The sequence below is a fragment of the Balaenoptera borealis genome (genome assembly GCF_965194805.1).
Source record: "Balaenoptera borealis genome assembly, chromosome: 3".
In the NCBI taxonomy this organism is placed as follows: Eukaryota; Metazoa; Chordata; class Mammalia; order Artiodactyla; family Balaenopteridae; genus Balaenoptera; species Balaenoptera borealis.
The window spans coordinates 106,872,830-106,887,746 of record NC_138866.1 but is presented as its reverse complement, the minus strand read 5'-3'; the positions used below and the strand labels follow the sequence as shown (position 1 = coordinate 106,887,746).

The 14,917-nt window shown below is 40.0% G+C and overlaps 1 protein-coding gene and 1 long non-coding RNA gene across 3 annotated transcripts in view; both read right to left on the bottom strand.

Annotated features, from left to right (window-relative positions):
* Positions 1-14,917, bottom strand: part of LOC309626862 — an 844,624-nt gene that overhangs the window by 285,684 nt on the left and 544,023 nt on the right. The gene's annotated exons all lie outside the window — the stretch shown is intronic.
* Positions 1-14,917, bottom strand: part of LIPC (lipase C, hepatic type) — a 177,675-nt gene that overhangs the window by 159,710 nt on the left and 3,048 nt on the right. The gene's annotated exons all lie outside the window — the stretch shown is intronic.

The window sequence follows — 14,917 nt, the reverse complement described above, 5'->3', positions numbered from 1 at the left end:
CAATCCTGCCAAGCAGGAAATAATAAATGGCAGCTATTCTTACCATTTTTATTGTTTTTAATTCATATAGGGGGTCCAGGAGGTAGATAACAGCATGATCACAGGATTAAAATTTAGCGGAAAATTAAAAGGGGAGGAAAACAGAAGGGTCTGGATCAGTGGTTCCAAAATCTGATTGAGGGTTGGAATCAGAGTCAGCCTGAGAGCTCAGGAAAAGAATTATAGGCTCTTCCCATAAACAAGTGAATGAGAACTTCCAGGGCTGGAGCCTGGACAACCTTTATTTTAAACAAACTCTTCAGATTATTCTTGGTCACCCAAAGTTTGAGAACCATTTCCTCAGAGTGGTGCTTGAGACATCTGTTGGGGCACAAGAAGAAAATAATAGATCTTTCTGATTTTTCTTGTATCACTTGCTATAGGCTGAATGTTTGTGTCCCCCACAAATTAGTATATGAAACCTAGCCCCCAGGGTGATGGTAAATGGATAGGGCATTTGGCAGGTGATGAGATCATGATGGCAGAGCCCTCATGAATGGGATCAGTGTCCATATGAAAGGAACCCCTGACAGTTCCCTTGCCCCTTCCTCCATGTGACGTTACAATGAGAATATGGCCATCTGTGAGGACTTCATCAGACACCAAATCTGCTGGTGCCTTGATCTTGGACTTCCCAGCCTCCAGAACTGTGAGAAATATATTTCTGTTGTTTATAAGCCACCCAGTCTATGGTATTCTATTATAGCCTCCCAAACCAAGATATCACCTTTGAAAATTTTGTGTATCACTTGTATACAGTACTATGTAATGTATTAGTGCTATATACTTTATAAACAGATAAATATCCATGTATCTTGGAGGGGCACTCAAAATTTTTTTCAAACTGACAAAAGTGCTTCATCAAAAATGTGTGAAGACTCTGCCGTAGAGGGATGCAATGGCCCCCAGGCCTTTGGGACCTGATTATAATGTAGTTGATCCCATCAATACACTGGAATCAGTAGATCCATTAGTGGGATCTTTAGTCATTTCCACACCCCAGAAAGTCCAGCAGTTGATGGAGGACACTTCATTTCCCATGGCCTGATCCCACGGAGCCTGAAGCCTCCAGCGAGTTATCAGCATTGTGCATAGTGGTAGGGCCCAGTGCTTTCTCTTGTCTGCAATTCTCAATCTAAAATAATAATGGTCTTATAGTTAGATCCTTAAAAATTGCCCTGTACTTGCTTCCTTTTAATTTGAAGAGCTTCTTGAAGAAATAGAGATTTCAAGAGGCTGGACTTTAATGACCTGAATGTAACCTTTCCTTTTAGTGTAATGGCGATAAGAAAGTTAATCAGAAGAAAAAATATTTTACATAGACAAAGAGAGCAAGAGGAGGGAGAAGGCATGGGATCAAGGTGAAAATCTCTGATGGAGACACAGGGCTTTATGTTCCAAATCAGATTTTCTTGCTTTCATCATCATCAGACGCTGGGGATTCCTGAGAATTGTAGCCTCTTGGCAGAATTCCAAGGAAAGAATAATTGAAACAGTAAGTTTTGGATTGGTACTATTATTTCCCTCATTTTACAGTTGAGATTTAAAAGATAAGAACTAGGACAAAACCATATTTTATCAGTAAAAGGCTGAGGGAGAGGAAATCAAGGCCACCTGAATCCAGGGTCAGTTTTCTAAACCATATGCCCTCAATCCCTGGCTTTCCTCAGGCCTGCACTGAGCTTTCTTTCCTCATTCTTATTCCACTTCCAAGATGAAATTTATAAAGTTTGTAGGATCACGTCATTGGAAAATGACTACCCTCTCCTACACCTGCTTGGGGCCAGGCTGCCACCAGGAAAATGACCAAGCTTTTATGGGGCACAGATCGATCTGTGTGGACTTTCTTGTACTATGCAGGAATGAAACTGAGCAGGACCCTGTGGGGCCCCTGGGCACGGAAGCCTTTCTGTGTCCCCCATACCTTGTTTGTAGGGAACAGACTCCAGCCTCCATGACCTTCCTTGAGTTGCAAAGGGCAGATTCGAACAGTTGCTCATCAGGGAAGGGAGGGGATGCCGAGACAAGGGAGGAGCAGTCAAGAAACAACAGTGCAGCCTTGGGGCAGGGTCCTGGTTCCACCTCAAGGGATACACATAACAATATCTTTAAGCTCTTTATAGAACTAAAACCCCCAATGGAAGATGTAGCATTCTTCATTCCAGAGAAGACCACCTGAGAGGCCAGATTAAAGGAACTAGAGAAGCTCATCAAGAGGTTATTTGAGACCAGATTAAAGGAGTGCAGGCCCCTCACACACCCTAATTTATCAGCAACCTCGAACTTGAACTATTGCTATAAAACTCCTCACCGATACCTCCCGGGTGGGGGACACATAGTTTTCAAGGGCAGAAGCCTGCTGTGTCCACCTTTGCTTGGCAAAGCAATAAAGCTATTCTTTTCTACTTTACCCAAAACTCTGTCTCCGAGATTCGATTCAGCACTGGTGCACAGAGGCCGCGTTTTTGGCATCAGGAATACGACAAAAACAAGTAGGGACGCTTCTTTGAGCTGGCTTGGAACATGTCCTTATTTGAAAAGGGGTTGGCCTGGAGTCTAACCTTTTCCTTATCTGTTTCCTTATCTGTTTTTTAAGACAAGTAAACAAATGAAAGGTGAACACAAGATTGCAGATGATGTTTTAGATTATTTGAAAGAATGAACTGTTTCAAGCATTTCAAGCAGGTATTTATTCATCCAAGATCATCATGCCTGAATCGATTAACCTTTTCAGATTAACCTCTGCATGGGGTCTGCCTCTGACTAGTTGTGTGACCTTGTGTAAATAATGTAAACTCTCTTTGCCTCAGTTTTCTCATCTGTAAAATGGAAGTGTGAGGATGAAATGTTATTACATGGAATGTGCTTGGCACAATCAGGGCTCATTTGATTTTTGTAACAAATGAGACAAAAATTACTTCCTCCATTTTACAAGTGAGAAAACTGAGACTCTGAGATTCCTTGTCTGAGGCTACATGTCTAATCTATGGAGATTGGATCTAAGGACTTCTGGGTCCCTGTAAACTCTGATACTCTCTCATTCCCAGAGTCTAAAGTGAAGAGCTAGGGAGCAAAGAGATGAGGTCTCCTTTTACACTTATTTTTATGTTTCCTGTTCTGTGCTGGCCCTTTTATTCTCCCCATCAGAATTACAGCTGCCGGTTTGTGGAACAATGAAAGAACAAACAAACAAACAAAACCAGATCTATCTTTTTTGTGACTGGATACTCTGGAACCAATAATGCATTTTATGAGTTTAGTAGTTCCAGTAGAATGGAAAACCTTTTTCCTCTGTTTGCATTATGCTTGGAAGCAAAAGAAAGTAAAGATTTAAGTTGGTTTTGAACAGCTAGATAGACACAGACCATTGCTGGCTCCTTCAAGTTTGACAAGGGTTTTCTCCTCTGTGGGAAAGAGGGTGGGCATAGATTTAGACTCTGTGCCAGCATCCTACAGCTGCTTCAGGTGTTGGTTGGGCTTGATGAGGGGTGCTCATGCTGGGCTCCTAAGGGAGACCAACCAAGCTATGAACTGAATTGGCTGATTGCAGTAAACTAAGGGCACAGTTTGGGAAGGTAAGCCATCAGCATGGCAGCTCTCTTTCTCTGGGTCCCAGTGCTTCTGACAATGGGACAGCCAGAGGCACTGTCCTTATTCCGAGTATCAGGCAGAACTGGGGCATCACTTAGATCGAAATGGCCCAAGCCTCTCTACAGCAGCTGGTGTTTGCTCCATGTCACACAGTCATTTCACAAAAGCTTTCTGAGCTCAGCAAATGAAGTCCTTGGCTACAAGGAATCAGGAACAGTTCCCAGAGATCTGCTTCAAGTGCTGCCAGTGACTCATCATTTTTCCACAGGGTATCTTACTGTCATGATTAGTCATCAATTCCTAGGCAGGCCTAGAAGTCAGGGGTTAACAGTTCAGGGGCCAACTCCCAAAGATACCAGACTCTATGAGATCTCACTGAAACCTCAGGAACAACCCTATAATGATGCAGGTATGATTATTGCCTTTATACATAGAGGAAAACTGAGGCTTAGGGAGGTTACTGAGTTGCCCAAATCCACACTCTAGTAAGTGGTGGAATGAAATCTGAAATTATGTTTGTCTAACTCCAAAGCACACACAACAAAAGGTAGTTTTGCCAAGGTTGTAGGAATTGGCTATGAGCTCTTCATGTATCTAAGATTTAAAAAAATGGAATTGTGCTCTTGCACTGCAGATAAAGACATAGAGTGTGTGTTTATTATTGTTATTTTTAAAAATTTTATTTATTTAATAAATTTATTTATTTATTTATTTATTTATTTATTTTTGGCTGTGTTGGGTCTTCGTTGCTGCGCGCGGGCTTTCTCTAGTTGCGGCGAGCGGGAGCTACTCTTTGTTGCAGTATGGGGGCTTCTCATTGTGGTGGCTTCTCTTGTTGCGGAGCACGGGCTCTAGAGCACAGGCTTCAGTAGTTGTGGTGCACAGGATTAGTTGTTCCGTGGCATGTGGGATCTTCCCAGACCAGGGATCGAACCTGTGTCCCCTGCATTGGCAGGAGGATTCTCAACCACTGCGCCACCAGGGAAGCCCCTATTATTATTATTTTAAAAACAAATGTTCTCAAGCCCTTTCTCAGCTATTTAATGGAGATAGCTTGAAACAGCCCATGAAACATAGCAGAAGACAGACGTAATGGAGACATTATGGTAGAATTATATAATTTATACAAACATTAATTTTCCCCAATCAACAGTAAAAAAGACTAGCCAAGATGAGGGGACTGGAACCTTTGCCCAGGAAGCTTTGGCATGGACAGAACAGTGTGCTTGATAGGAAACTGTCAGGGTGAGACTCTGCTACAAAAGACCTAATTTATACACGATCAATAGTCATCCAGTTACTCTTGAAACCATTTGGGTTAGGTCATGCCTAAGGGTCCTCCAGAATGCAACAACGAGATACTTTGACATGCTTTGATAATTGTTAAGACAATTTTTTTTTAAAAAAGGTAAAATCATGACTCTCATTCAGATATAAAACTGAACATATGGTCATATGGTAAGTATTTTATTTAACTCATTAATGAGGAAGCTGTTAAGGGTGTTATAACTATTCAAAGGAGAAGATAAAACCTCCACAAATTTATATGGATAAAGGGATGTTGAAATGAATGGGCAAATGGAAGCACATTTAGCTTCTGGGGAAGTCAGTCAGACTTCTACAGGACAGCACAGAACCTGCATTTTGCACTTGTGTTAGTTATCTACAATGTACACAGTTGTAAAATGCCTCTAGAATCAGATAACCTAGGAAGGTTGTGCTGGACGTGGGCAGTGCATAGTTTTCTATTGAACTACAAAATTTCCCTTTTAATTCCTATTGTTAAGAAACGATAAAGGAATTATTTAGCTGCAGAATTTTAAGACAACAGATTATACATAACTGTTCCTTTTGGAGGAAAAGACTGTCTCTTGATATTTGTCTCTTGAGTGGAGACTTTGTGATAGCAGAGAATTTGTATTTCCTTGCTGGCATCTCTGTTTTTAGCCCCATTAGCAAACAAATTATTTAAAATCTTTGTGCCTCAGCTTCCCTACTCTAAAATAGGGACAGTACTATTATTAACTTCATAGGATTTGGGGGAAGAATAAATGAGAATAATCCGTGAATGGTGCTTTAGCACAGTGCCTGCTATCCTTATTTTTACTGATTACAGTCTTTCATCAAGCTTTTTATTTCTCCTACACATACATGTTCCTTCCCTTCTCTTTTTCTACCCATTTAACTGACTATAACAAAGAATAGAACTATTTATAGTGTTTTTGAAAAAAAGTATAGATAGGGTCTATGCTTCCTGGTCTTGATTTTGAAATCGACTGCCTAAGTTGTTATGCAGTCCTTTGTATTAAAAAAAAAAAAAAAAGCACTCTCCAAAAGAGATTTGTTTTCTGAATACTTCCCATCATCAGTTTTAGAACAGCTAACCCTGAATTTAAATTGAAAAATGTGGCTCCTTTTCTCAGGTTAATGGCCAGAGAAAGCAGGCTCTAGAGTGGAAAGGCCCACAGAGGGGTCCTTCCAGGGGTGCTGGGGACAGGACCCGCCGCCTGGAGAGGTGACTCTCGGGAGTCAGGACTGGGAAGTCACTGGTGAGTCTATCCCCGTCTGACTCCTTCGACCCCAGGGGTCACATGCAAGGGCCAGAGAGTCTGCAGCAGGCACAGGACGGAACTGACCACAAAGCTCTGCCCACGGCAGGTAGCTCAAACCTGCCTTTGGGAAGTTTGTTTTTTTCCTTTGGGTAGGGTGGAGGCGGCGAATATTTTCAAACGCGAGGAGGAATTTCTGGAGGTCTCTGGCTCAGGATACCTGTGTGGATTTGACCGCATTGTCACCGGCGAAGCCCATTAACAATTCCCGGGAAATAGAAGTAGAATCTGGGTAATAAAGTCTAACCTTTTCTTTTTTTTCCTTTTCCTTTATGCTTGGTCTAGTTGCACTTGCTCAGAGGGGGTCGCGCGCAGAGACCTTGCACCCGACCCTTCCGACCACAATTCTTGGTGTGAGATGGCTGTGCCCGGCACCTCAGCTGAAGCGCTGCACGCGCCGCTGCAATTCAAGATGGCGGTGGGGGCGGGCCGTGTGCAGAGACGCTGCGCCGGGAGCGTGCGCAGTGCGCCCAGTGCCCGCCCCTGGGTAGCTTCATCCCCTCCCCGCTGAGGAGATCCTTAGAAAGCAGCCCACCACACGGCCTGTCGGGGAGAGTGCCCAGGGAGCGCTCACCTCTCCGTTTTGTGACGGAAAAGTAAAGCTTTCCTTTGCTTCTGAACCAAAGTCGGTCTCGTTCTCCTGGCTCAAATGACACCCGGCAGGAGAACACTTGTTTGGGGCCCAGCTGGAAAGGCCCAGTGCCATCAGCCCCAATTTCAGTTCTCACGTCTTGAGAAAGTGCCAGATTATTCAGGTGAGGCCCACAGGCACCCTCCCCTTTCCTTAGCAGCCTGAGTTTTGCAGGGAAGAAGGCACTTGAGTAAGTGCTTGCTCTGAGTGGACCAGGATGGGGAAGGAGCTTTTATCTCTAGGCAAAGTTCAGGGAAAGGAGAACGAAAATATTGCTGTGTCTAGGCTTCCTTTAAATGTATGCTAACTGGAGTGATACCCTGGAGAGAGCCATTTTTCACTCCACAGTTCCACTCCTATCGCTTAACCTGACTGTCAGGCCGAGCGGGGGCGGGGGCGGGCGGTGGAATCCTGGGAGGAAGAACCATCCTTTCGATGCCTTAGGAAACAGCGACGATTAGATCTCAGCGGTCAGCCGGTGAATAATTGGGATTTTGGGGCCGGGAGAACACAGTCAGATTTACGCAGGGCTCCTTGCCTCTGGGCATTCTTTCTTTTTGCTATCATATCATCTCTGGAGCAAAACTGATTGCTTTAGCTCTTTTTTTTTTAAAATTAATTTATTTATTTATGGCTGTGTTGGGTCTTCGTTTCTGTGCGAGGGCTTTCTCCAGCTGTGGCAAGTGGGGGCCACTCTTCATCGCGGTGCGCGGGCCTCTCACTATCGCGGCCTCTCTTGTTGCGGAGCACAGGCTCCAGACGCGCAGGCTCAGTAGTTGTGGCTCACGGGCCTAGCTGCTCTGCGGCACGTGGGATCTTCCCAGACCAGGGCTTGAACCCGTGTCCCCTGCATTAGCAGGCAGATTCTCAACCACTGCGCCACCAGGGAAGCCCCGCTTTAGCTCTTGATAGAAAAGTAACTTCCCTTGTCCGTTTTTCACAGGCAATGTATAAACAATGAAGAAAGTCAGTATGTGTAGCAATACCTACTTTTGGCCATGCTTGGTGCCATGGAGAGAGACGTGGATTTGACAGTAGAAGATTTGAGTTTGAGTCCAGTTCTACACTGTTGTGATGCTTCTACAATGGGAATAATGAAACCTGTGATTCCAGCCTCACAAGGTCATGAGAATGAAGAATGGTAAATAACCAAACATTCTTAAGCAATAAAAGAACCCACATGAAGTAGAGACCCCAGGCTGGGATGTCAAGTGGGTGAGTGTGTTTGTGGAACATAGAGATTTCAGGAGACTTGGGGGCCCAAGCAGTTCTGCTTCCTGACCTAAGAGCAGGACACCCCTCGTCGCCACAGGGGCCCAAGGCAGCTGCCAGCCACCAGCAGAGGGAAAGGTCTGGCTCCTAGCTGGTCAGGACTCTCCTAGAAGGCATAGAGGGAGTGCTGAAGTGCCCACCTTAAGTGGTTTATAGGTGTCGGGGAGGAAGAAATTTTCCTCTACTGTTCTGTGTTCTTCTGACTGGTCTAAGAATTAAATCGACAGGAGACAGATTAACAGGAGAAAAAGTAAACAAAAGTTTAATAACATGGGAGAGACCCAGGAAAACTGAATAACTGGCCAAAATGGCCAAAGCCTTCACCTTAAATACCATCTTCAGCTAAAGACACAAGAGGATGTTGGGGGTAGTGGTTTGGAACTTCAGAGGAGAGGAACGCAATTCACATGAAGATGGAAAAGCAAATGTTTGTTAAACAATCATTTGCTGGACCACACAGAAAAAATGGGACACAGAGTGGACTCTGATCTCTAGGCCCTGCTGTGTTTTTCCCACCACACTTACCCCATATTCTTTGCAGAGATCTCTGGTGATAGCTCTGTTCTGGAAACAGGCCCTCTGTCTAAATTCTTTTAGGTATTTAGGGAGAAGTTCACAGTTTCTTCCTGAGTCTTTTGGGCTTTAATTATTTTCAGCTCAAAATAACCTGCCTGTCAAAGAGACCTTTTGGGGTGGCAAATTTTGGCTCCCCTACATGGGCTTCAGCAAGGAAGCCAAAATATGAATGGGCTACCTCACAAAAATAATACCTGCAGACTTAGGAAGTAGGGGTCAAGGGCAGCTGAGATCTAGTGGGAAGCAGGAGAGCTGAGGGCTATTGCAATGAGGGAATTCCTGGGGACCTCACCCTTACTCCCTAGTGGATAAAGCCTGGGAAGTTTAGTTATTAACATGGTAAGGAATTAATATTACGATGAAGCTTGCTTTAGGCGTCTCTCTGACTCTCTTTGCTGGCCCTTCCTGTCTTTGCTGCCCATTGCCCCCAAACTGAGTTCAGAGCCCTTGAACTGCCTTCAGCCTCCCCCCTCCCCCCAGGAAAATTGCTGCTTGGTTTTGCTTTCTCCTTGGAGACCCAGGAGGAGAGAGGCCCCGGTACACAAGTGAGATCCTCCAAACAATGCATGTGGATATTAAAGAGAAGGTGTCAAAGGGCTGAGCCCTGGGAGTTTCAACACTTGAAAGTTTGGAAAGTGAGGAGGCACTTTTCTGCTTTTGCCAAATTATTTCTTAAGAACAAATTCTTAATGATAATGAGACAGGCTGGGACCTGGGACCCTTTGCTGCAAGTGCTGCAGTGCTTGCACCTGGACACACCTCTCCTCCAGCAACAGAATGCAAAGAAACTGTAACAGACTAACAATAACTCTGTGCATGCTCAGTTGGGGCAAATTCTGGACAAAAGATACAAAAAGACCAAACCCAACTGCCGCTTCTGAAGAGCCAGGAGCAAAAGCAGGGTACTACACATGCCCCCTGCACTCAACACCACCAGAGGCTGGGCAAAACACCTAAGCCATCCCTCCAGTCCAACCCCTGGATTCACCCCTACCCTCACCCCATATAAGGAACCAGCTTGCCCCCCACCCCTCAGGGAGCAAGCAAGGGCACCTGTTACTTGATTTTGCTCCCTCCTGCTACAGCAGGAGCCCCAGTAAAGACTTGCCTGAATTTCTTGTCTGGCCTCTAATCAATTTCTATGGATTGGGGAAGGCCAAGAACCGTGGTCGGTATCAGTAACATTTCTGGCTGAAGGGTGGGAAAAATACTGCTATAAGTGAATGTATGAGTCAACTTCTGGGCAACTTCACCATCATTGAATATTAGCATTCAACCTTTTTGTTTTGTTTCTTTTAGAATATGTAAATCGTCATTTTCAGACTGCTTTCACTTACGTTGCTTTGATTTCTGGTGAGCGTTAACATTTTCCTACTGTTTGTCTACTAATGGTATTTCCCTTATGGGAATGGTCCCGTCTTTTACCTATTTATCTTTGGAAATCTTGACATTTATCTTACAAATTTGAATTAGCTATATTTGATAGATCTTAATTCTTTGTAATGTTTGATAAAAATATTTTCCCTCTTAAAAAAAAATCTTTAGTAATGCTGATTTTTATAGTGCAATCATTTTAATAGCCTCAAAGCTAGTAACGTTAAAATTCCCGCAGAGAGGTGATAACCACTTTTTTTTTCAATTTTCTGCAAGTTCTTCCATAATTAGATTTTATATTTAAACCTTTAATCAACCAAAGCTTATTTTGGTGAATGTTTTATTTTTAATAACTTTTTCTATTATAAAATCAAAAACACGGCCAAAAAGATCCATAATTTCACCATCCAGAGATAACCACTGTTGACATTTTTGTATAGATACCTCTAAGTTATTTTTCCTGTTTATATATTTGTCTTTCAAAAAATATCTGCAAACCTACTTTACAAACTCTTTAATAACCTGGCTTAACAACGTATTAATGACATATTTCAGTGGCATTAAATATTCTTTTAAAATATTGTTTGAAACAGCTGTGGTGCATTGCATTCTATAGATGTGCCATAATTGGCTTCATTCCCTATTGTTTTTTATTAACTCTCATGTATCTAAGATATCACTATTATTAACAGTGCTGGTATAAACATACTTAAGCATAAATCTTGGTCCCCATTTCTGATCACTTCCTTTGCTTAAATTTCTTAAAGTGGAATTGCTGAGGTAAAGTTATAAATATATGTACATATGTTTTTTTACCTTTTCGTATATACTGCTATGTTAAGTAAATATATCATCTTAAGTCCTCATCAACAGTGAATGGGTGTGCCCACCCTTCCCCCTTGTTAATATTAGCTATTAACATTTTTGAAATTTCATGCTCAATTGATAAGACAAAATGGTATATGTATGTTTTAATTTTTTTTACTAGTGAGTTAAAGTTGAATTTACCATCAACTCCATTTTTATTGGATATTTTCTTTCTTTCTGAATTACCTGTTAATGATGTTTATGTATTTTATACAGTAGTTTATATATTTTTATGTATTTTAAAATTGAGGTGCTCATTAAACACTTTAGTAATTTCAAGTACACAGCAGAATGAATATTTGTGAATACCACCTTGCTACACAGATCCACCAAATCCTAATATTTTGCTGTATATGCTTCCTATTTTTGTTAAGAAATATACCTGTATACCTCTGTTCCTCTACCCTAACCTAATTTCATTTTCTCCTCCTCAGAGGCAACTCCATCCTGAGTTGGTGCCTATGAGTCTCATCCTTGTTTATGTTTGCAACATAGGTACGTAGCTATAAATATATAGCATATTTTGTATAAATTATTATACTCATCTATCTGCAATTTGTTTTTTCATTCAGCATTATGTTTTTGAGATTTTTGAGATTCTGTTGATAAAACTGCTATAAATGGCCCCATTGTGTGAGTATATCACAATTTGTTCATTCTGTTGATGGATATTTGTGTGGTTTATTTTTTGTGTGTTTGTTTTTTGCTATTACAAGCAACGTTGCAACGCACTTCCATCTTTCACAAGTGAACTTCTAGAGTTTACTCCTAGAAGTGAAATTGCTGGCTTGTGAGATATGTATCTCTTCAGTGTTGCTAGATGTTGACAGTTTATTCTTCAAAATGGTTATACCAATGAATACATCATCAACAAAATGTGAATGTTTCTCCAATTTTTCTACATCATCACCAGTATTTGATAGTGCTGAATTATTTCATTCTCACCAGTTTGATGGATGTAAAATGGTATCTCATTGATTTAATTTTTATCTTTCTGATTACTGGTAAGGTTGAACGTATTTTTACATGTGCCGTTGGTCATTCAGATTTCCTCTGCTATCCACTGCTTGTTCATATCTTTTGCCCCCCTTTCTATTAGTTCATAAGTGTTTTTCAGTAAGAAAAATATCTTCTCCCAGTTTGCATTGTCTTTTCACATTGCTTATGATGTCTTTTGTTGAACAGAATTTAAAATTTTCATGTAGTCGGATTCATCAGTCTTTTCCTTCAGGAACATCCTGTAGGGGAGGTAAAATTTTACCTTTATACTCTTAGGGTTTTTTAGCAGGGCCTGAGAATTAAGCTGATATAAGACAGACTAACAAGAGAAAAGCATACAAATTTATCTAAGTGTTACATGACATGGGAGCCCTCAAAAGACCCAAAGAAACGGTGAAACTTACAATCTTTTATACTGGGTTGAACAAAGAGAGGCAACTGTGGAAAAGTAACTAAATTATGAAGAGAGGTTAAAGGAAGATAAAAATTATTTTAACAGCGTCTGTTGGTACAGAATTCTCTTGGCTTTGATTCCCCATTGGAAAATGTTTTGTTTCTTCTGTTACTGGGAAGGCATCTTCCATATGGGAATTTTTATCTCCTGTTTTAGGAGGAAAAGGAGAGATAGAATGCCCTTCTCACATCTGATGTTTTTCAAGTGCCTGTAACTCAAAATAATCCTTATGCCAAAGTGGCATATTTTGGGATAGTGTATTCTGTCACCCTCCAGTCCTTTGTGTCTTCATTTCTTCAACTTTTCTTTTAAATCTCACCAAAAAAAGAAGCAATTCTTTTATAAAAGGGATTCTGCAATTTGTCATAATCTTTCACATTCCTAGAATTTACCTTTACTGGTCACCATGCGCTCTTGTTACAGCTGCATTCTCTAAGTTCAGTTAAAAATGATTTTTCTGCCTATGCTCATTGGGTCTGACGTGGTGAAGTGATTGGTAAAAGTTAGCAGATAGATGATATGCACAAGCCATTCCCACCTTGCATGCCCTTAGTAGATGCTGCTAATTGACTGCATTAGTTTCTTCATTTATATGTATTCCCATGTATTCATTTATTCACTTATCCAACAACTATTTTTGGAAAAATCTGCTATGTGCCTGAGTCTGCTTCTAACTTTTTCTAACCAGTTGTATTGGAATTGGTACTTGTGCATGTTTACCGTCCTAAGCCTGTGTGTTTATGCATGTGTGTACGTGTGTGGTATTTTTCACAGTTCTGTGGATGAGGATGATAATTATCTCTTAGAATGAATTGAGTATCAGGTCTTGTTTCTCTGTGATTTGGAACTGACTACGTAGTATGGGAAAATCTGTTTGTTGAATTCATAGAAATATTATTCAGTATATTTGTTTAGGTCATACTTCTTTTGGTGGATGAGGTATTTCTTTAATAACTTTCTCAATTTCCTTCTCCATCATTATTTTCATGTTTTTGTATCTTGTTTTGCCAGTTTTATATTTTGTATTGTCCATTTGACTAAACATTTCAAATTGATTGTAATAAATTGTGCATTGCAATAATTTATATTTTAAAATCCTTTATATCAGTTGTTAAATCACCAGTCTTCTTTCTAAATTTGTTGATTAATACCTTTTATTTATTATATTTACAAGGGTTTTAATCTATCTTATACTCTTTTCAGAGAATGAGCATTTAAATTTATTTATTGCTACCAATTTTCTATTTTCTAGTTTATTTCTGTCCTTCATCTTTATTCTTTTCTTTCTGTTTTCTCTTATGTTGACGCTCTTCATAAGATTTTAAATCAAGTGCTTAGTTCACTTATTTCTTATTTCTAAAATAAGAGCACATAGATCTATATCTTTGCCTCTGAGTCTTGATTTGTTCATACCCCCCTCATTTTTAATAGGTGGTGTTTTCAATTTTATAATATTTCAGAATTATTATCATGTCCTTAATTTTCTACTTGACCCTGTTGCTTAGGAGAATTTTTGTTGCTGTTGTTAGAAGTTGTCAGCCATTTATTTGTTTGTTGTTATTGTAAATTTTTGTTTGTATATAATTTTAAACTTGCAGAAATGTTAAAAACTAGATTCACCTTTAGCCAGATTCACCATTTGTTTATATTTTTTGTTTCTATTTTTCTCTGATTGCTTTATAATTCATTCTCCATATATGAATTTTTTTTTGAACCACTTGAGAATAAGTTGCAGAGGTACATACATACCTAAATACTTCAATGTATATTTCCTGGGAGAGACATTTTCTCTTATAAAACTTAGGAAATTTAACAGTTAAGAACATTGGAAAATTTCATATTGATACTATACAATTTTCTAATTCCATAGTCCATATTCAAATTGTCAGTTATCACAATATTGTTTTATATATATACTATAGTTAGAGTATATATACTATATATAATATAAATTATGTATAACAAATAGAAATAAATTTATATAATCTATATTTAAATTTATAATTGATTTATATTTAAATTTATATTTTATTTATTGTATATAATATATATTTTATATATATATAAGAAAGAGCGAGAGAGAAATTGAGAGTATTCTAGAATTTACCATACTGAAGATGACAGTGGCAACAGCTGAAATAGCTGAATGTTTACAGAAACTACTACAGATAGGGCACTCAGTATATTAGTATTTATTTTTTTCTTTGATCTAAAGAAGTTCATATTTATTTTCATATTTACTGTTGTTTTATTATGAACTTACTATATATTCAGAGTAGAAAAATAACACAAAATAACAATAATCACCCCAAATTTCAGAGCCTAGAGATAACCATTGTTAGTACTTAGATGTATATTTTCTAGATTTGTGCTTTCAATCAACAAAATTTCTGGATTTTGGGACTTCCCTGGTGGCGCAGTGGTTAGGAATCCGCCTGTCAATGCAGGAGACATGGGTTTGATCTCTGGTCTAGGAAGATCCCACATGCTGCGGAGCAACTAAGC